General features: G+C 43.1%; 1 protein-coding gene across 3 annotated transcripts in view; it reads right to left on the bottom strand.

The window, feature by feature from the left end:
- Positions 1-21,549, bottom strand: part of AFAP1L2 (actin filament associated protein 1 like 2) — a 73,984-nt gene that overhangs the window by 32,017 nt on the left and 20,418 nt on the right. The window contains exon 1 of one of the 3 annotated variants that reach the window (XM_083741254.1): positions 1,025-1,094. The exons of the other annotated variants lie outside the window; for them this stretch is intronic. The gene's annotated coding sequence lies outside the window, so the exon portion shown is untranslated. Of the gene's footprint in view, positions 1-1,024; positions 1,095-21,549 lie in introns of those variants that run through there. 3 annotated transcript variants of the gene reach the window in all.

Genomic DNA, 21,549 nt, shown 5'->3' with positions numbered 1-21,549 from the left:
AAGTTGACTCAAAGCCTTTGGCTGTCCAAGTGCTGTCTCAGCTTCTGACAACTTTTTCCTCCAGCAAAATCAACCCAGCATATTGTGGCACGTTTACCAGCTCCAAAAAACTCTACATGGAGAAGACAACATCAACTTGATGGTGGTCCCATTTGCTTCCTCACCAAGGTTGAGAATGTACCGGTACATGCATTGGGTACCAAACATTCTGCCTTTGGCCAGATTGTCATATGGAGAGATCTATGGTCCTTCTATGACATCATTAAAAGTAGGGTTAGTGTCTTCCCATCAGTGCAGATACTTGTGGAGCAGCGGGAAGTGGTGAACTTCAGCTTTCTGCACACTAACTACTGCAGTGTGTGGGCTAAAGACTTCACATGTTGTTGGCATCCACCTGTCTCAAGAGAGAATGGAGTGTGCCTCTGGGGGTGAAGTCAAACTGCTGCATTAGCAGCACTGAAGTGACCTTTCTGGGGCACAAGCCTGGGCAGTGTGTATGGGCTGCTCAGACAGCAGGACCTCCTTCTCGGCCTTGCCGATGTGGCCCAAAGGAAAGCAGAGAAATACGTTTGGCACCAGCTTGGCTGCAGGAGTTGCTGAAAGGAGGCGTACAAGGTGCCGTCCAAATCCCCTCTATTTGTGTAGGGTTTACTTCCTAGGCCTTTTCTTCTCCCAAATATATCCTGTAAGGCAGTGGAGGTTTAGCATCAGAGTTTTCCTTCTCCTAGAGTCCCAGGCTGATGAGCCCCATCTGCCCCCCACTTCCCTCCACAGCAGCCTTTCTCAACCTGTGGGTCCCCAGATGTTGAACTACAACTCCCATCACCCCTAGCTAGCAAGGCCAGAGCTCAGAGATGATGGGAGTTGTAGTCCAACACAACATCTGGGGACCTACAGCTTAAGAACGGCTGCTCCACAGCATGTGCATAAACTGCGTTCTTGACTGTTGGAACCACTATTGATCATATCTGCTCAATCCGCAGTAGCCTTCCTAACTCACCAAGGGTTTGAGACCCATCCTCACCTGCTTTATCCAGCCAATCAAAGCTGCTTCCCAGGGTGTGGCCACTGTTGCATGAAGACAGCTTCTAGGAGCCACAGGCTTGACATGCCTTCTCGCATATTACAGGCACAGAAACCAGGTGACAGATAGGAAAAGGGGGAAGTAGATGCATCAAACAGGTATGAATATCAGAAATTAGAACAGAGCGGTATATTGCAGAAGGAGAAAGAACTTGCCAGCAAAATTTTTATTTCATATTCTATCCAGGAAAACAAGGGAACTTTTGTGATCACATATTCTTTCCCTTTGTTCTACAATGTAGCTATGACTTGAAATTCTATGTTAAACCAACAACAAGCAACTTGATGGCATTCTAGCCAGGGTTGTAACTAATCAGTTCTTTGCCACACAAATGGCAATTATGGACATTAAAGGGGAAAAAATGGTTGCCTGGTCAGGGAAAACAAATATTTTACAAGTGATGGTAACTGCCCCTAACTAAATTTATTTCCTCACAGTATAACTCACTCTGTAAGCCTGCCTTTCTTGTTGAATCAAACACCATCATATTCTCCATCACTGTAAACACTTGTAATTAAAATCCTTGTAGATTTTAAAAAAAAGAATTGGGGAAAAGAATTGCACGTGTTTCACTGCAGTGCTGTTTTCTTTATCCGTGTATTCACTGGCAAATGACCAGCTATTTTAAAAGCCAGCCTACCAATTAATACTTCAGAAACATATAATTTTCCCACCATCAAATCTGACCTAGTAGCACACAAATTAAAAATGTCTGAATAGTTTGAATTTACGTAATTATGGATTTGGGGTGGATTCTGTTTGCCTTATGACCACAGGGGTGTGCGTATGTTACATGCAATGAGTGTACATAGAACACAGCAAGTTTTTACTAGCTCAGTAATGTCTAGACAGTCAGATAGCAGCTCTCCAGCATTTCAGACAGGCTTCTCTCCCAGTTCTACCTGAAGATGCTGGGGACTAAACCTGGGCCTTCTGCATGCAAAACAAATGCTCTGCCACTGAGATATGGCACTTCCTATGCAATCTCTATACTTGTCTATGTGAATAGTTGAGCTGTACAAGCTTTCAAACCCTTAACTCTCCCACATACACCATGCAGTGCATGGGCAGTAGGATGTGACTGAGTGCATAAAACAGTCTGTTATTTGTTAATGTTCTTCAAAGACCAGCAACTATGTCCTTGTGCTTTATTAAGGGCTGCTTCTGACACTGAGACAAATATGTGACTGTGCTCACATAGCAAGAGGTGAGAAAACATCTTGGGTTGGATCCAGATCTAGCCATACTTAGAGAAAACACACTGAAATAAATGGCACACATTATCCATCACGAACTTAAGTCCTACTGATTTCAACGCACCCCTCCAGGGCTGGGGATGTTCTGGGGCTCAAAACTCCCATAATGTCCAGGCAGCATAATCAGTGGTCATGGAGGATGGAAGTTATAGTCTCACAATATCTGGAAGGCCACAGGTTCCCCATGTGCAGTCTACTCTAAGCATGACCAAGTCTGGCTCAAGCCCAGGAGGTAGCAAATATAGCACAAACCCACTTCTCAACAAGGATACATATTTTGTGGGAAAGTATCCAGAGTCTGACAAATGTACATGTATGTATTTTAAGACACAGATGCTTGCATCTGCATCTTTAAAAAGCAACACTGAAGGTGGCCTTTAACTGCCCTGAAGTCCCAGACTTGGCAAAACAGCCATTTATCGGATAGAAGAGATTTTGTTACTTAGCCTAGCCCAGACTTTGTTTTATATAAACAGATGCCTATTATCTAGAGAGAATGAGAAGTTGCATTAAACCTCTAAAAGGCCATTAGATAAAACACTCTGAAGGTATCACTAATCTTGCCCTGGATTTAAGAGCTAGGTTATTGTTTTTATGCAGTGTTTCAGCATAAAAATCATTGGCAAAAAAACCCCTAAAAAACTGCTGATGAATGTATTTGTGCTTTGTCAGTAACTCTCATTAACTCAAGCCTTCTTGAAACATTTGATGCTTATGTTTTACTCTTTAATCTCTATTTTGCACTAACAAACCTCCAAGAGATTATTGCAGCTCAACTGTAATTTAGTGATTTCTCTTTTCTCAGCATCACTGTTTGATTATTGCTTACATTGTACACTGTAATTTAAGGACTGCCTCTAGAGACAGTTTCTGAAGCTCTTCTCACTTTCCAAATTCAGAATTGGCAGAAGTCAGCAGAGTTCAGTTCTACAGCTTGGTCTGAACTTTACCCAAAGGTCACAGAGAGAAATTTGGAGGTGCTTGACTGGAAGACCCATCTCACATGACTTAAGATCTTCCATTCAGATAGGTGAATCAATGTAAGAATTCAGTCTTTTAATAAGAAGCCTGAAATGATCAAAGCTACTGGGAAGTCTATAAATTACTATGTAGTAAAACCACCCTGTCAATAATAAGTAAACTTTAATGGTTCAGCTATTCAAACATCAGAATTTGAGACATTATTGATGGGAGTTGTAGTCCAACAGCATCTACAGTAGAGATTTCCAAATTGTAGTCTGCGGACCAGCAGTGGTCCACGACCTTCATTCAGGTGGTTCACAGAATGTAAAAATAGGCAGAAAAATCTGCCAAGGCCCTCAGCAATTTTCAAGTGGTCTGTGGAGGCCTATTGATCTAGAGGTACACAGGTTAGCCACACCTGTCCTATGGTGCTAATGGAAGACAAAGGAAGACAAAACAGACAGCCATGAAAATACTGTTAGCACCTAGCCTGTAACTTAACGCTACAAACAAACTTAATGGTTTACTGTATGTTCACTTTTGTGCCCAATACAGAGAAGCTATCCCTAAACTCTAGTGGCATTTGGATGTAACAGACTCACAGGTTTTCTGTAAAGGGAGACACCTCAATTCAGTTTTAATAAACCCCATTCTGAATATCTTAGTCGAGTGAAGGTTCACATTCTAGGTATGAACTCATGGCTGTTTTTTGGTGGGTCACTGCTATCTAGAACCAGTACAAACAGATTCTACTTTTGCAGGAAACAGACAAAACTGATACCTCCAAAGGGTCACACACATTGCTTTTAAAATTTCAGCTGCAGGGGGGAAAACACAAGTAACTGGAGATTACTTCTGCTTAGTTTCTTAATAATGATCTGGAACAACTCCTTTCAGTTTCAGGCTTAATTCAACCCAGGATGTAGTTATTATCTTACAAAACAGGAAACACCCTTAAATAATCATTACATATTGGGGAACAAAAATATATTGTTTCTTCAATCTTCAGAGGACTTGAAAGCCAATATCTAAATTAAAACTTGGAAGCTGGGTAACGTCACCATCCTATTTTAGGAGCAGGGCAGACAGGATTTCTTTCTTTTTTTATTGTCTCATGAAAATCTCAAAGCAAATTGACAGTACAATTGAAGTGCAAAAATTATTGAGCCTTGAGACCTTGCTCAAAACACACATTTTGATCTGAACAAAAGACACCAGGAAAGAAGAAGCAGGAGTCTCAGCTATCGCCCTCTCCTGCCCGAAACAAACCAGGACTGTGCCAAGAAAATGTACGTGGCAAAAAGGAGCGCTAGGTCCTGGTGGGCTACCCCCTTACCCGCTTGTGATTGGCCAAGAGGGTAACCAGCCAATCAGGATTTTCATATATATTTTTTCCTTTCCCCCCCTTCACTTCTCACTTTCCTCTGCGGTCCCCTGGCCTCAGGCTATAGCCCCCCATTTACACATTTTTCACCTGGGGCCTCCTTGGAATATCCTGGGGCTCCCCTAGAATATCCACGGGGCCCTAGGGGGCCATATGGCCCCCGGTTGGGAAACACTGGCCTTGCCTATATGTAGTCTATTTGTAGCTGGGCACATCAAAGAGGACATTAATTCAAGACACCATTAATTCAAGACACTCAGTGGAGCATATACTTGTACAACAAGAACTATGGGTGGTATACAACTAAGTTCCATTTAAATTAATGGACCTAACTTAGTCAAGTTCCTCTGTTTCAGTGGGTCTACTCTGAGTAAAAGTTAGTTGAAAACACTCTGTATATTTAAATATAAGCTGATGTCCAACCATTGTAAAACCAAAACATGGTACATACAGCAAATAGCTCCCGAGAAGAGCACACTTGTAGTCATAGCTGTTTATTTTCTGTTTGTACTTAAGGTAAACCACACATTCCATTTTTAGCCAAAATGCAGACACGGAAGCAGACACAACTCAGCTTCGACTGCATGGGGAGCTTAGAACTATGAAGATCGGAGGAGCATTGGTTCATTACATGTGAACAGAGGATGTGTAGCCTACACACACATACACACACTGCAAGCACATTCCAGAATGTACAAAATGGGCCAACAAAAATAGTAGTCAGAACATGAACAAGTGGGGTAGAAGATCCCTCTAAATAACCTGAAAACAAACAAAAAGAATGCAAGGAAATACAAAGTAGCTTCAGAAGGAGGACTAACTTTACCAATGTCATGTTGTTCTGACATACATAGAAAATGGCCTTTTACCAAGGTAGAGCATTGGTTATTCTAACTCAATGCCATCTATACCAGGGATGGGGTTCCTGTGACCATCAAGCTATCTTGAACTCCAACTCCCATCCGCCTCAGCTAGCATGTTCCATGGTCAGGGGTGAGGGAAGCTGTAGCCCAATAATACCTGGAAGGCCACTGGTTTCCCACTTCTGACCCATGCTGAGTGGCAGCAGGGATTTAAGATGGCGGTCTTTCCCATCCCCAACTTGGAGATGCGAGGACTGTGTCAGCATATAAGATAGTAGCTCTGCCTCTGCGCTACCCCACTCCCAATTACATTTCTGTAGCAAACTTTAATTAATTATAACAAGGTTTTCTGTATCATAAGGAGTCTCAGTTGTTTATTCCCAAGCTTTACAACCCATGGTTTATCAAGTCTAGAATGACTGAACCAGGTCATGAGCTTAATTTGATTCCATTACGGCAAACTCAACCTAGATTAAAAGACCTCTTTGCTTTTACATATGCAGGCATGCATGAAATGTGTGTCAAAGCTTCCATGATTAAAAACTGAACTTTTCCTCATCCTTTTCAACTCCCTGCACCCCCAAGACATAAGTGATCAAGAGCACGCAAAAATATTTCCACCTTTCTTTTTATTTGTGTAACTCTTCTTTGATAATACTGAGACAGAAGATTACTGAGCTGACACATTTTGTTTCCAGAAAGCCCCCATTGTCTGAGCTGCATTCAAAAGAGATTTATGTAACATCTACAACAAAAACAGGAGGAAGATGGAAAGCCTGAACAAAAGGGGAAGGAGCAGAAAATGAATATTAAACATAGACTTTATTCAACCTCCAGTTATTAGGGTTCCCACCATTTTCATGTAGAGGCAGGAATTAATCTTTCCCAATCACTACAGTTTTACGTTGGGGAGATACTTCACAGGTTCATTTTCATCTGACATGCAGCTAGTCAGAGCACCATGACTTCAGAAGATGCTTCAGTTTCAACTCTCAGAAGCAATAACCCATCCTAAATAGCAAGAAGAAAGCTTTTATTGGGGGGGGGGGATTCCTCGTCCTTATAGAATTGTACTACCCATCACAAAATAGATCAGTTATATGTAGAATGAAAGGCTGCAAGATTCGAGCCTACTTGAACTCTGTGCATTTTGAAAGCTTGGCCCAGAAATCTCAGATGCTAGCTGAGGTACATTAGGGCTGTTATGTACTGAGTTGAATAGGATCCAAAATGCAGCAGTCTGATTGGTCCTAGAACAATAGGATCCAGAATGCAGCAGCCTGACTGGTCCACAGCAGCCACCCAATCCAGCTCCAGGTGCAAGTGAATCCGCAACCTGATTGGCCTACAGGAGAATCCCGGAATTAGCCAATCACGTGGGGCCCATTGTGTAAATAATGTATATAAAGCAGACATTCTGGGGGAACTTCCATTCCTCCTCACCACTATGAGCTGAATAAAGAGCATGAAATCCACTCTCGACTATGAGTATATTTCAAGGGCCAATTCAGATAATCAGCAACCACCTTGTATCCACTTGGCATGTGCCCCACATATTGTGGAGGCTGTCCCTGCTAGCCTCCTTCCATTCAGTGAGCTCAGCATCCCTACCTCTCAGTATCTTTCTGCTTCTGTGACTTTCCATGTAATTGTGAAGGGATACTAAATGCTAGACTTAACCACATGGCTGGAAAGTAAGCTACACTTAGGAGCAGACTACAAACAATGGGCTGGTTTGGGTGCAACTCTAAACCATAGTTTAGCATTATGAGAATTGTTGTTGTTGTTGTTGTTATTCAAATTGTTATACTATCCTTCATCAGAGGATGGTTTACAATATAAAAACATACAAATACATAACACAGTAACAAACAAAAACAATTACCCCCACTCTTGTTTAAAAGGCCTGGTGCCTAAAGACATGTAACAGAGGAATCGGTGAGCCTCCCTGGGGAAAGCATTCCACAAATGGGGAGCCACCACAGAAAAGGCCCATTCTAATGGGGCAGGCACACAAAGAATGAGCCTAGTCTCCATTGGGCTTTTACTCCACCATCCTTCAACAGTGACCACAAAGAGTTTGAATGGTTTTGCTTCCATTTTTAATGCATTTCAATTTGCCATGTTGTTCGAATTCCAGACAGCCTGTGGTTAATCTAAACTATGGTTAATGAAAACAAGCCAGCTTCACACCACAGCTTACGAAGCGGGCCTATTTCCGTTCACCGTAATGAAAATTAACCACAGTTCAGGGTTTGGTTAATCTTACTGGAAACAAAAACTTCTAATCTCCTCACAAACACACCAGAAAAGCAGGGTTTGGGGGTGGAGGGACCGTGCAAGCCTAGGTTGGGGAAGACTGGAGCTTACTCTGATAAAACTAAATCATGGTTTACCATTACATCAAAACAAATCCAGTAAATTGCCACACCGGTCTCGGGTGTCTGAATCTACCCACAGTGGTGACAAAAGCATATTGCCCTTTCTCACTGGCCCTCTCCTTTCCAGTCAGCCTGCATGTGATTTTTCAAAAAGTATCCCTAGTTCATAGCTCATAGATGCACAGTATAGAAGAATGTTTCTCAGTTTGTTGCAACAGGCCATTTCTCAATGGTGAAGCCTAGGCTTTGCATGCAGAAGGTCCAAGAATCAACGCCCGTCATCTCTAGTTATACTGCCTCAGTTGGGCAATAAAGACCATAGAGTAGGGGTTGAATACCTGTGGCGCTCTAGATGTTGTTGGACTATGCATCCCATCATCCCTGGCCATTGGCCATGCTGCCTGGAGCTGATGGGAGCCGCGAGTACAACACATTTCCCATCCTTGTTCTAGAGTCAATGGAAGTTAAAATAATGGACAAGTTGCATGTGGTATACTGCATCTTCATATGGTCACAGTATGCAACATATGCAAAATTAAACATTTTACCCAAGTTCTTCTGGTGGTGGAAATGACAGTTACATAATATGCTAGGCTATGTACTATTGCTGTCCATCGCTGTAATGCAGAGGTTTAAACAGCGGTCTGCTAAAGGGATGCTCTTGCCTTTATGTCACCCTTTACACAACCTGGAAGACTTAAGCCTGGTACTGAAATCCCATTACTGCTCCCACAAAACTAAAGCGCATGATCGCCCTTGAGAGGAGCTGTCCTGAGCTAAAACAGACGTTAACTGGGAGGACGAGGCAGGTGGTGGATCTAAGGGGGAAGGGGAAATGCAGCCACACAAATATACCACAAACATATTTGCAGGAGGGACGGCAGGAACCCATTCATTTTAGGTTAAAGGCACTTAAAACCAAAACAACAACAATAAAGTTCTGACACACATCCAAGATCTTCCCATAATCCAAGCACATTAGACGAAGGCGAGAAGGCAAAACAGAGAAAGCTCAGGGGACATGGAAACACCCAGCCGTTCCCAAAATAGGAATAGATCAGATAATCACAGCTGGAACATGCATGGGATTGTACTCCCTTTGCATACCGTGGCCTAACAATGCCGAGCTCTCACACGCAGCAGTGCAAACAACGGGGTCAGGAAGTCCATTCCTTCACTAAAAATACTATGAGAAAGAAGGCCAAAAGCAGACTCAGACTCATGCCACTCACCACCCATTTTCCAGTGGCATAAGACTGAAAAAACTGTCAGGGGAAAGGCTGTTTCTTTGGAACAGAAAACTCTATTTAAGAGGACATGAAATCTAGGTATATCCATGGGAAATGAGACCTGGGCCGTGGCAAGCTAAAGGAGAGGGAGTCTCCAGTTTGGGTGAGGGGGATGGACCTGTGGCCCTCCAGATGTTGAGAGCTGGGAGTCAGACAAATCTGGGAGGAACTCAGGTTCCCTATCTCTGATCTAATTGAAAGTCCTTCAAAATAACCTTTCAATCTGATTATCAATTTATACAGTGCATGTATGAAAGTCATATGTGATGACAGACCAGGGATCTGCTAAAGACGTTGTTGAGAAAAACAGTGAACAGGAATGAAAGAATGCAAAGAAGCTGGTTTTTTTGAGGTTGGTGGTATATTTGTGAGCCATCCCAAACTCCCTTTTCTTATGAAAACTGCTGACCTCTTAAAATCTGACTCACGCCTAGATGCCTTTTGGTCTTTTCCAAGTGAGTCTGTTCCTGCAACATAGAAAGGGTAATGGATTTCTTAATATATGGTGCCTTATCTGACAATTTGCCATGAACCAGAACCTCTCTCTGTGGTCTGCATGCAAATAAAGTGCCCTTTGCACACAGAGAACCCAAGACGGGCCTGGCAGCAGGACCACGCAGAAAAACAACACAAAATTATCATAAAACCGAATCCTGCCTTATAATGCCTGACATCTGTTGCCATGCACCTGGAGTTCAGAAAGGAGGGTGCCTGTCTAATCTCATTTGGTAGGGACATAGGCTTGGACCCACCACACTGAATGCAAGCAAATGCATTCAGGTCTATCTTAACCACACAAACGATGGGTAGAGCCAGTGATACAGCTGTACACCCAGCCCAGCAGTGGGGCTCTACTTCCCAGTCACTGTGGCAATTGACTTCATGCACAAAGCATGGGTGGCTAAACCTGTGACCCTCCAGGTGTGGTCAAACTAACTCCCATTAGCATGGAGGGAGCTATTTTTATTTTTTTTTAGTGTTGTCGTCTGAAAGCCAATTCTCTCTCTACTATTTTTCTCAGCAGCTCTTCCATGTACCTGCTGAGAGCATAAAATGGAGGAGGAAGTGGGGATCCAGGTAGGCTGCCCTGTGCTCCTTGCAGGAAAGATGAGAATAAAGATGCTGCTCACATGAAATGGAAAGCTGGAAACAAAAGTCCCCAAAGTTAGTATCCCAGTTCCTCCTCAGGCTTAGGAACTAATTCTCCACTCACTTCTCACACATAAAAAAGATGAAACAAATGGCATTCTAATCTTTTAATTACATGAAACACAATGACTTCAGCAACTAGAAGTCTCCCGCACCACTCAATCGCCCAGGAGTTTTGATCCTGAAGAAAAGGGGGGAAATAGGTTTCTGAACCATTTTTATAGGCTTCTGGGAAAACTTTTTTTAAGGTACTTTATTATTTGATCCTGGTCTTGAATTAGCTCCATGATGGGAAAACAAGCCAATTAGTGTAGGTTTCTGAATTGCAGGTTTATCGTGTGTGTGTGTGTGTGTGTGTGTGTGTGTGTGTGAGTGATGAACTGTTTAGCATTTTATAAATGCTTTTGGTTGGATAGGAGTTGAAAACACTGCATCTACTGTTCTTCTAGCTTCCGACATTCTTATGCAAAGGACTCCCACTTCCCCACGTGCCCTTTTGAAGGGTTTTCCAGCTTTCCTCTTGAGTAAACAGTGTAAGTCAGAAAGCTTCTCTCTGAATTGACTCAGCCTATTTTCCCCATTGAAGCTTAAAGCTGTGTTATCAACTGTGGGGTACAAGGGAATGCAGTCTTATTACAGAGGGAAGCCTTGTTTTATTTGCTTGGATGGACATTGTTTTGCTATGCAGAGTCCCATCACCTATCAAAGACAATTGCAAAGTACAAATGGGGAGACTGAACCAGCACTAGTCATTTATACAGGCAAGAAAATCTTCTTCCAAGGTGCATGATTCCTAAACCGACTGCCTTGGGGACAAACAGGACTCTGCCCAAAACAATTCTCCACCCCAGTCTTTCAAATGCAGCTGCCGATGTAGACTTTGAACTGCTGCCCATTACAACAGTGTATATCAATTTCATCTTGAGTTAAAAAAACCCCAACTCCCATAGTCCATCTGAGGTGTTGGGGCCTTTGGCACAACCCCACTGTGCTAGAGGGATGGAAATGATGACAGTGGCAACACTTAAAGAGCAACAGATGTTGCACTTATGTGGGGATCTGATCTGGCCAGCTGACTTTTGCATTATTTGTACGAGACCTTCCACTGCCAGGTCATCCGGGCAGGAAGATCTCAGTGAAAAAACCAGTGAACATCCACACATTCAGAAAGTACATCATCTTCCTACAGTCTTTACCAAGATGAACTTTGACAGCTTGCCCGGAATGCAAACCCCAAATCTACTCATCATAATTTACATAAGAAGGGCATCAAAAAGGCAGCAGATGTGAGGCTTTCAGTGTGTTAGGCAGATGTAATTATGGACATGAAGAAGATGCTAGGGAAGTAGGAATTCCTTCCTGAGCCACCATCTCATTCAACCGAGATTTTGGATAAATCTTAACTTGAAAAGTCAGAGTATGGACCAGTAGCACCACATAGATACAAAATAATATAAACACCCTAGCACTTTAACACTGTTTTGAAGTAAATGCTGTGTAAGGTAAAGGTAAAGGGTCCCCTGACCATTAGGTCCAGTCGTGACAGACTCTGGGGTTGCGGCGCTCATCTCGCTTTATTGGCCGAGGGAGCCGGCGTATAGCTTCCAGGTCATGTGACCAGCATGACTAAGCCGCTTCTGGCGAACCAGAGCAGCGCACGGAAACACCATTTACCTTCCTGCGGGAGTGGTACCTATTTATCTACTTGCACTTTGACATGCTTTCGAACTGTTAGGTTGGCAGGAGCAAGGACCGAGCAACAGGCGCTCACCCCGTCATGGGGATTCGAACTGCCGACCTTCTGATCGGCAAGTCCTAGGCTCTGTGGTTTAACCCACAGCGCCACCCGCGTCCCAAATGCTGTGTAGGTGTTATCTAACAGAACCAACTAATGTAAGACTATGGAAGTCCATCCTCTGAGAGCAGGGATGGGGGATTTGTGGTCCTCAGACTCCCATCAGACTCAGCCAGCATGGCTAATAGGAGTCAAAGTTCAACAACATTTGGAGGGCCACAAGTTCCCAATCTCTGTCATAGGGGATTCAACTGATGATCAAACACACTCGTGATTTTGCCTGTTTTACTACAAGGTCATTGTTGAGGCACAGCTGCTAAGCAGCTGTGGAGAATCGCAGGAAGTTATCACTTCAGATCACGCTCATTCTCGCTCATTTCCCCCTTTATCATGCACTTTCACTTGAGCCACTGAGTTAGAGGAAGTTAAAGACGGTCACTCAGATAGGATACATACATCAAAGCTTGGTGTATAAAGCTCTTCCCATATAGCCATGGGAGATCACTTCCAGCAACCCCTATGTGTGAGCCAGCGAGCTAGAGCTACTTATTGTTTATTTCATTTCAGCCACCAACTACACAGACCACACCCATCATTGTATTTGATACAAACAAAAAAGAGACACACGGCATTACACCCAGGCTTGCAATCTACTAAACTAAGGGCTATTCCCTTTGGATTTGTTCTGAGAACAGCATACAGCAACGACTCAGTATTCAAAGTCACCCAGACTGAAACACTGGAAGTTCCTTGGCTTCTGGGTTGTGACCTGCTGTTACTGTACATTTTGACCATCCAATTAAAAATTGGCAAATCTTTGCAAACAGCTGGGTTTTTTTTTTTTTTGTAGAATGGGGAAAAATAACAACCACACTTCTAGATTTCTCAGCAGCTGCTTTTCAGGAATGTGAAGTAAAACTTCCAGCAGAGAAACTTAGAGAAAAGAAGACCATCTCCCCAACACACACCTCTAGGGGCTGTTTAATATGTTATGATCTACTTCTATGGGTATAATATCCATATTGGAAAACACCAGTTTGCCTCAATGTGTGACTTCTATGCTACATGTGCAAATGAAGGCAGCACCTGCCCAGTACATGAACTTTCAGAATGAACAATGGAGATTGTCTCTGAGCAGGAAATTAAGATGTCTGCATAAGCATTCACTTGCAGAGTGTACTGTGACTTCAAAGCAAATGATGAAGTTGTTCAAAGAAGCAACTGAGTACAAGTATATAGTTCAATCAGTTCAGGTCAGAACATACTTTTGCAACAGGAGATTCTGCTGAAATGCCATCCTTCACAATAAGTTCCTACCCAAAGCATACAGTTACATTCCTCAAGTCCTGTGAGATTATGTCACAAAATTTTGCAGTGTTATGTACATACTCTGACATATTATTTTTTTAAAAAGGCAAGAAAACCTCCACATATGTAATTTGAAATGTAAATATGTTTTGCAACTCCCTTTATCGTCAGGGATACCTAGAACCTTGGGTTAATGGGAAGTACAGACAAAGGGAAGCAGTATTTGGGTGTAATTAAATTGCCATGAAACCACAGGGGAGCTATCTAAGGAAACAATGGTCCTGAATCCTTTGACATCCATCACAAGCAAGGCAAAGGCTCTGCTGACACCATTGTTCACTACATATATACTAGCTGATCTCCAAGGAAAGCAGATGCAAAAGCAGATAAGGCAGTTTCTTTAACCAGGCCAACTTTTTGTTAACTGTAGGATATTCCAAGCCTTTGACTTCTACTTTGTGAGGCAACTTATAAAGTTGACATACCCCACCACAATAGACAAATCAAGCCCCAGAGAGCCGGACTTTGACAGAGAATATGAGGAGAAAGTAACATTGATTCGCCACGCATCTTATTTATCCCTTCAATTATTTGTGCCATCTGTCTTCAGCATTTGACTCCCACTAACCCACTCCCACATTCCCTCTTACAATGTGACTGCTCCTTCCAATTACGTTTAAAGACTGGTATTTATTCATGCACAGTTTTCAGAATCAATGGCATCCTTTCTTACTTGCAAACTGGCAGGCACCAATTTCAGAAGAACCATTGTTTTCTCCCGATGAGGAACTCTTTACACAACTTCTGCAGAATAGATAGCTAGCCCTCTTTGTTTAGAGTGCCAGTGGATCCCTTACAGCAACCCGGTTGTTCTCAGACTGTCAAAGGGTGAGGATTTCTCTCCAGTATAATTATTCATTCAGTTCTTCCTCCATTCTAATTTACATCAAACACGTCCATCATTTTAAAAACTGAATTGCCAACAAGAATTTGCAGTTAGATCTTCACGACTGGCAGGCCAGATGCTGCATACCTTAAAAGCATCCTTATTGAAGAAGCAAACTTCTGATTAAATAACTCCCAATACCTTAAATAATTTGGTTTCAGCTAAAAGCCTTTGAGGATTTTAACCAGGAACTATTTCCATTAGTGGGAAATCCCTAGGCAATGTCCACCAGAGGTATCTTCAGCACTCTCTGAAAGAATATTTATATAAAGTAAGCTTGAATTAATTTGCCGCTTGTTTTGAACACATCTCTTTCAAGGATGCCTTCATGAAATTCCCCCATGACCAGTTCAGAACTAGCTTCAGCTACTTCCATTGATGCTGATCTCACCAACATGAATAATGTACCTACGAAAATTAAATTTTCCTCAACTACAAATTCATTTTCATATTCACATTGTCACTCTACCAATTCTTTATTAAAATCTTTATACCTGGCATCAAAAGCCAGAATGTACAGGCACCAGACTTGTGGAAAACATTGATCTTTGAATATTCAGCAGATGTCCTCTTAATTAATCTGGGGGAAGGGTATTATTCTTTTATCAGTTATAATAGGGGTAGCCAACCTAATGCCCATGGGCCAAAAGCGGCCCACGGGGGTCGTTTAACTGGCCCACGAGCCGCCCGCTCGGCTAGTCCCTGCGCACTGCACTAAACCGGTGCAGCATGGTGCAGGGACTCGCTTCTGCTGTGCCAGAAATCACGTCTGTGAAGATGCAGGCATTGGAAATCATGTCTGCAGACACGCCGGAAATCGCAGGCAAGTGCACTCACACACGCCGGAAATCCGGCCCACGGAGGGATCTCCACTAGAGTGAACTGGCCCAGGTGAGGTTCCTTGCCAACCCCTGAGTTATAAAGTCCACAGTGAGGGGTTCACTTCACCATTTCAAAACATGGTTACAGAATTATTCCACACCACCTCAGTGGCATCTTAAAAAGCCACATTAGCAACATCAGTATTTCTTATTGACATATTCCTGAAACTCAAGGTATGTGTTACTGACATCAGTTGCATATATTGACTCATTTGCTGCCAATAACAATTAGCTGCTTGTTACAGAGAGGGAGAGGGGAGAGGCAGCAGGGAGGTTGATGTGGTGCAGGTGCAGGCATGGGAACATCAGCAATGAGCCTGGCACTGGGAAGCCAGGTGAGGAGCACAGCCCCACCCTGCCCTGCCCCACTGACTAGTCCTCACACACAGAGCCACAGTCGCTTGGGAGCACGCAGTGGGGCCAGAAGCTTAGAGCAAGGGATTCCTAACACGACAGCTAGAAGGGGACTTGGGGGCTTTGCATTCCCAAGACACAATGCTAGGGGTCTCTCTGCACAGCACACCTGCAGCGCTGGCCATTCCAGCTATAAGGAAGCAAGCTGTGCCCCATCCATCCAGAACAAAACTGATCAGGAAAATCCCTATGATCAGTGGGTGAATGGGGAACTGTCCCACCAATCTCAGCCTGCCCTCAGCCAACCCCACCTTCCTGCCTTACAAGTTGGCTGGGGGTAGGGGTGGCCCTAGACATTAGCTTCCTCCTCTTGACCCGGTTTTGCCCTTGTAGAACTCGGTGAGGAGGAGAATGGGGACAAAACATTTGGCTCCACCTGCCATTGGTTCTGCCCCCCCCCCCCCCGGCTCCTATTGGCCTCCCTACCTTAAGCTCTTCCAGTCCCAGTGTACACCAGCCACCACTGCCTAGGATATGTGGCTTCAGAGGACGGCTGGCCCTGTATCAGCGGGACTGTTTCTCATTTGTGGAAAGTGAAGTGGAGCAGATCAGCACACCCACTACATTCTGAAACTTGAGGCTTGCACAATAAAATGCAGCAAGCTAAACTTGTGTGAGTTCCACAGGAATGAATGCAGGATATAGAGCAGAGCTTGGATGGCCATCTGTCATGGATGCTTTAGTTGAGATTCCTGCATTGGGGTTGGACTAGATGACCCTTGGGGTCTCTCCCAACTCATGTTCCTCTGAATGGGAGCAGTGGAGCAGCTTTTGGGGACTTCTTTACTTTCGTACATGGTCTTGGGATGTTGCATTCTGACCACAGTACCAGTTCAGTATGCATTTCTTTATTTCTTTACGAGACACCATTTTCCCTCTCCCTGCTTGTATTATAGGGCTCCAGACGCCCAGTAACCACAGGTAACCACAAGCCTATGGTGCAATCAGCATGGGCTTAATTAACTGCCTCCATACTACTGAAGATAACTGTATTTTCCAGCAAAGTTTTTGGTTGCTGAATTCTCTCACTAGGGTGCTTTCTGTCCATTGGCTCTGGAGAATGTGGTGGCTGCTTTGATCTGAAAATGGGATTTTCCAACCCTGCTAAGAAAGCAGATTATTTTAATCTTTTGCGCTGTGCAGATACATGCCTTGTACTGTCAATTGCCAAGACTTTAAAAGGGTTGTGTGTTTTTTCAAAGGGAACAAATAGTGTTTAGGAGTCATAAACAGTGATTGCGTTGCACAGGCCCCCAACTGTCATTGGAACACTTGAAAGCCAACTACTACATGTGGAAGACGGATGAGACGCTGAAACGCTGCAGATTAATCTTCTAAGGAAAAAGGTAGGACCAACATGTGACTTGGAGCATTTAGAACTGCACTGAAAAAGTGAGAAAATACACTTCAGGGAATAAAGTAGTCCAAGGCAATAAAAGTCACAGATCAGGGTCCTCTAGCTTCTTTTACTCCAAATAATAGGCTATTGATTTAGGTGTGAACTCTAACTCCAATTCACTGTGTGAGTCACATGCCCCTGCTTCTGACATTACATTGGAAATGGGAATGATTCATGTGTCTGCTATTCCCTTTTCTCTGCAAGGTCCAAATTGGCTTTAATTTCCTGCCTGGAAAGATTAACAGGCACCCTGAGCAGACATGTGCATTATTTGACTATCCTATCAAAGATCCAAGGATGAGTGTATGGTCTGTGCACTTGTTTCAACTTTCTGGAGGAGTTGGGCCACTATTGGCCTTCATGATATCCCATGGCAACCATTGGCAAAGTTCCTGTGCTTTCCCAGAAATGGCAGCTTCTGCACTTAAACACAAGGTGGTTCAGTTTGAAAGGTGAAGTGACACACCATACTGACTAAGTGGGAATGCTGGCAAATTGCACCCAAAGGGCAGATCCCATCTAGGTAAACACCACAAGCAAGAGGAGTAGATACATGAACCAGATACATGAACCATTGCTCACTACTTATCAGCTGCCCAACCATAGATCATTGATCACATGTGCATCACGTAATCCTGTTGCAGAATAAACAGGGTCCCGTGCTACATGAAGTTGTGTGATCCTAACTAACTGAGAGCAGGACTGTGTACAGAATCATCAGACTGGCAGCAATAGCCTGCTCAATATGCATGTGGGTGCAGTAGGCAAAATCAATAATGTCCTATCCTTTATATCAGTGGCTAAGAATATTGTGTCATCATGAAAATTGTAACAACAAGATATAGGTGGTGGAGACCAGATTCTGACCATCTTTCCATGCTCTACTTTAAACTGAAGCTTGGCTGTTGATTCACAGAACACTGGGTCCATATTTGACTGTCACTGCTTAGATCTAAATGGTGCTACCTCCAAGAGAGAACAAAGCAGACACGCCTTGTCACAGAAACATAATAATTCACCTCACACAGCTTACTCCTGCAAAATGAATCAGAGTGTTAGGAATTTACCTGCTCCGCAAGTCATGTGGCTACATATCTTTTATGAGAGAGCACCAGCTAGCTAGCATGTGCGTGACTCAGTGAAGGCAGCAGATTGACTGGCTTTGACCCAGGCTAGGAAGTGCCCAGGATGTTCGCCATTACAGAGCTTGGGGGTATTCTTTTATTAAAACTGTCTGGTGAGTAAGAGAGAGAAGTTAGATTATATTATTTATAATAGCAACTGTGACTGCATTCTACATCCTGCCTAATCAAAATCCCCTCTTAGTAGCTACATCCTGCCTAATCTACGGTAAATATCCTCTCTGATTTCAGATAGATAGGGCTTTGTTCTTTTGATTTCCAGAAAAAAGCTATGAGCAGTGGGCTTGAAAGTCTATCTATAGTAAAAGATTCCTCTTCTTCCTCATGAAATACATGTTACATTGCCAACTCCTAGGGGCCCAAGGTCCCTTCCAATAAAATATTTGAGGGGGCCACCCCCACCCAATTTGATGGGCACTGCCATTCAAATGGTTTGCATGCACTATTTGTGATCAATTATGCAGGCTGGGGGTTACCTCCCTCCCCCTCCCCCAATATTGGCATCCCTGGAACCAATAGACCAGTGGTGGAAGCCACAATTCTTGATTTCTTATATAAGAGAAAAAAAGACACACGAAGGAAACCAGTGGTATTGCACCAAGTGGCAATCATGCTAAAGCATTTAATAAATAAAAAATAATCTACTGTATATAGGAGGCTGTCATGTCATACACACAGAAACACAGGAGGATTCTCTATATGGATCCAGGCCATTGCCCCACCCATCTAGTTTAGTACTGTCTCCATTGACTACCAGTGTCTTCTGTCTGAAATAGAAGATGGCAGGGACTGAACTTGGAACCTCCTGCATATAATGAAGCTCTAACTTGAAAGGTATGTATCATTTCAAATATCAGGCACCATGTCCCATAGTAAATGGATGGTTCCATGCCAGCAATGTCCAGTGCATACAATGTTGGGTGTATATATTGGAAACCGAGGATGAAATCCAAATCTACTAGGGTCTCATGTAATGGTACTGAGCAAACCTCGCCTCCATTTATTTTTCAGGCAGTGAATGGAGTAAAGAACTGCTGTTACCTCATCTGCCTTGTGAACCTTTGCGAACAGGCTGTAGATCCGCCTCACATAACAGCTTGGCATCTACACAATATCACCCTAATGAAGACCATATGATTTCCATATTACAGATTAAAAGGAGTCAAAGGCATAATTTGGGACCAAACTCTTACATACTATCCATTCTCTTCAAGGAAGTTAACAGTGCAGTGTTCATTAATAACAAAGACTGACTGAAGACATTTTGGGTGCCTGAGGCAAAAGGAAAAAAGGTGGCAACCCCCCCCCCCCCCATTTCCACACCCAGAAGCTGGCTGAATAACAGGTGACTGTCACTTCAACTCTGGTGATGGAAGGGCATCCTCCATCGTGCCTTAAAGCAGCAGGGAGGGCAGGTCATGTGGCAAACACAGCTGTATCTTCCAACGTCTCACCACCGATCCCTCTGCTCGTTCTGCAGCATACACTGCCTGAGGTGGCAGCCTCACCAATGCTAAGACTGGCCCTGTCAATAATTCTCTTCAGAGATACTGCTCTGAAGAACTCAAATGATGTACCAAGCCATTTTATGGGCTTCTGAAAAACACCCTCCACATGACAGTTACTCCATTTGGCAAATGATTTAAGGCAGTGGTGAGAGAACTTGGGGCTTTGCAGACCCTGTTGGTCTCCGTCAGCCCCAGCTAACAGAGCCAAAGGTCAGAGGGTGACTGGAGCTCGGAGTCCAACAACATATTCAGGGCCACAGGCTCCCACTCCTGGCAACTAGCAAGATAATAGATGGTCCTCTACGACACAATTTGCTTCCTTGCCGCTACATGGTGAACCAATACAAACAGAACAGTTTGCAGCATGGGTCACAGTGGACGGCTGAAGCATCTCTATGCAGCAGCTGTGTTGTAAGATGTGGGGGCAATAAAAGCTTTGCCCAAGAAATGGATTTCTATGAATCTGACCCAAAAGAAATAACTTTCCTCTTATTCAAATTATTCAAAATCAAATGTTTCCCACTGTGATTTCATGTCAGTGATTTCATATCATCTCACTGTTCTCTCTGAATGAGGTGGTGCACTTTTAAAAAACTGATTACCAAAAGAAAACCTTATTGAACTACTTAATATTTTCTGCATAACACAAATAACAAGCTTGACAACAAATCAGTGAATTAAGTTCCAATAAAAAACATGGTCTACCTGATTACACAATACAGGCTTTACTCTTCCAGTTTTCTTAACAATCCTGGGTTGGATCCAGAATTAGCTGAACTTAGTTCCCTTAGAAATCAATGGCATAGGTCCCATTGATTTAAGTGGGTGCTCATTGCAGCTAACTGAGCCTAGGAACTTTCTGTTTCTAGGATAATTAGGTGCTGATATTTCCAACTGATTTTATTATATATAAATTGTGCAACAGTCTGCAAACTTAATCTTTTAGCAGTAATGTCTCTTTCTTTGCACTTATATTTCCTAATTTATTCAACAGCATGTATCAAAGACAAACATAGATGTCTCAAAGTTAATATAACTATAAGATTCTTTTTGGACCACAATGAGTCCTGAAATCATGCTCTTGGTTTTGCTGGAGGGACATCAGGACAAATGTTGGCCTTGCTGGTGTTTCCCCTAGATTCTGGCCAACAAGACAGTTATGTTTATTGAGAGAAACAAGAACATATGTTGCAAAGAGTCAGATTCCAACAAAAACTCAGACTAGCATGGGAATGAAATTTCATGGCAAAATCTGTATGGTTAGCTAAAGGCCTGCTCAGATCACTTTTTATATTTTATTTTAGAGTCTATCTGCTATTTTATAAGCCCTTCAGCAGATTTCCAACCATGAGTCAAAATCTGGTCTTGAAACCTTGGATTGGATCCGTATTTAGTTAGCTGAATTTAAGTCCCATTGAAATCAATGGGACAAGTTAGTCATACCTGAAGTCTCACCAATTGCAGTGGGAACTAGCTAACCTAGGCTGCATACAAATCATTTAAAGAACCCCCCCCCTCCAAAGAATCCTGGGAACTGTAGTTTGTTAAGGGTGCTGAGAATTTTGACTATGGGGGATAAATTACAGTTCCCAGGATTCTGGGGGTGGGGAAAATGTGCTTTAAATGTATGGTGCACATGTGGCTCAAGTCAAGATGCAACTCAACATGTGTGAGTAGTGTAGGAGAAACTAGTTTGATTTTGAAGGGCAATATAATAAATACATGTGTAATATAGACAAGCAATTCATGAATTAATATTTTATTGGCCCAAACTGTAATTTAGAGAT

The sequence above is a fragment of the Podarcis gaigeae genome (genome assembly GCF_964106915.1).
Source record: "Podarcis gaigeae genome assembly, chromosome: 5".
Taxonomy (NCBI): domain Eukaryota; kingdom Metazoa; phylum Chordata; class Lepidosauria; order Squamata; family Lacertidae; genus Podarcis; species Podarcis gaigeae.
This window is presented reverse-complemented; position numbering and strand designations above follow the sequence as displayed.